Genomic DNA, 2,225 nt, shown 5'->3' with positions numbered 1-2,225 from the left:
AACAGGGATCTCACAGCATGTGCCTGATGAAAGAAGAAGGAAGTTGGATCCTAAGGCAGAGAAATGTATATTTGTTGGATATGCACAGGATCGAAAGGCCTACAAGTGTTATAATCCACAAACTAGACAAGTGGTCATCTCACGTGATGTGGTGTTTGATGAGCTTGCTAGTTGGTATAAAGCAAAAGATGAGGGTGTTATTGAGTCACTTGAGGCTGATGTTCATGTGAACTTGCCACCACAAGCAAGTTCTAGTTCTACTACTATGTCTGGGCCAGCAGCAGAAGCTGAGAGTAGCAGTGTACGTCCATGGTCAGGACGTTTGAGGCATGAGAGTGTAAGCACGGAGTAGTGCTATGGATAAAGGCAAAAAGAAAGTTGAAGGAATTGGAATCACAGGATATGAGTCATCTAGTTCTGAGAGTTTGGATGAGGAGCTTGGCATACCTGTTTTACGCACACCTGGTGCGAGGCAAGACAGATATGTGCCACCACATGCTAGAGTTTCAGGTGTACAGAGTGACCCGCAGGCATTGCGGAGATCCCAGAGAGTCAGATATCCTGTTGACAGATTGACATATAGAGATTTTGCTATGCACTATGCATACATGACATCTATGGTGAAGCATGTGGAACCTACATGCTATACAGAGGCTATTGGACAGCATGTATGGGAGAAAGCAATGGATGCTGAGATGGACGCATTGGTCCATAATGATACATGGGACTTGGTTGCACTACCAAAGGACAAGAATGTTATTGGATGTAAATGGGTTTACAAAGTGAAGTACAAATCTGATGGTTCTATTGAGAGACATAAAGCAAGATTGGTAGCAAAGGGTTATGCACAGACCCAAGGATTGGATTATGATGAGACGTTTAGTCCAGTGGCTAAGATGGGCACAGTGAGAGCAGTCATTGCTATGGCTGCAGCTAATGGCTGGGAAATGCATTAGATGGATGTTAAGAATGCATTTCTGAATGGAGATCTACAAGAAGAAGTATACATGGCACAGCCAGAAGGGTATGTACACCCTAGATATCCCACTCACGTATGCAGGTTGAAAAAGGCATTATATGGTCTGAAGCAAGCACCACGTGCCTGGAGTGATAAGATGAGCAAATATCTTATCTCACTTGGTTTTCAGATTTCTACAGCAGATTCTTCACTCTATGTGAAGAAGACACAGCATGGGATTGTTTTACTAGTCATCTATGTGGATGACTTGATTATCACAGGTGATCATGGTGCAGATGTGATGCATGTCAAGAAAGCTTTGAGTGGGCAATTTGACATGAAAGATCTTGGTGAGTTGAGATACTTCCTTGGAATTGAAGTGGTGAAAGATCATGCAGGTACTTGGTTAGTACAGCGCCAATATGCATTGGATATGTTGGCAAAGTATGGCATGACAGGGTGTAAGCCTATGAGTACACCATTGGAGCAAAATGTGAAGTTGCGGGCTGATTATGGCGAGGAATTGGATGATCCTTCTATGTACAGGAAGATGGTTGGTAGTCTCATATACATGACTATCACATGCCCAGATTTGAGTTATGCAGTGGGGCTAGTTAGCCAGTTTATGCAGAGCCCAAGGAAACCACATTTGGATGCAGTGAGACGCATCATGAGATATGTGAAAACCACAGCACATTATGGTCTATTTTATGAGAGTGGTAAAAGCTTGGACATACATGGCTACACAGATGCTGATTGGGCAGGTAGCGCATATGACAGGAGGTCTACTAGTGGATATGCTTTTACACTTGGAAGTGCCGTGGTGAGTTGGAGTAGCAAGAAGCAACCTACAGTTGCTTTATCCAGTACAGAGACTGAGTACAGAGGTGCAGCCATTGCTACTTGCGAGGCTATATGGTTAAAGAGTCTCTTGGCAGATTTATGTGAGCCTCTTGATGGCAAAGTTGTCATACATTGTGACAACATGAGCAGTATACAGTTGGCAAAGAATCCAGTGTTTCATGCGAGGACCAAACACATAGAGGTTCATTATCACTTTGTCAGAGAGAAGGTGCTGGATGGTACAGTTGATCTTCACTATGTGAAGACTGATGAGTAGGTGGCTGATATCTTCACGAAGCCACTTAGCAGGGAGAAGTTCGAGTACTTTCGGACTATGTTGGGAGTACATGGGATGAGCTTGAGGGGGAGTGTTGAGAGTCTTGATATCCCAAGCTCATCTACATCTTCATCGGCAGTACATCAT

The sequence above is a fragment of the Cibotium barometz genome, chromosome 48, assembly GCF_041138505.1.
Source record: "Cibotium barometz isolate CiBa-2024 chromosome 48, ASM4113850v1, whole genome shotgun sequence".
NCBI classification, from domain to species: Eukaryota; Viridiplantae; Streptophyta; class Polypodiopsida; order Cyatheales; family Cibotiaceae; genus Cibotium; species Cibotium barometz.
Note: the sequence above shows the minus strand (reverse complement) of the source record.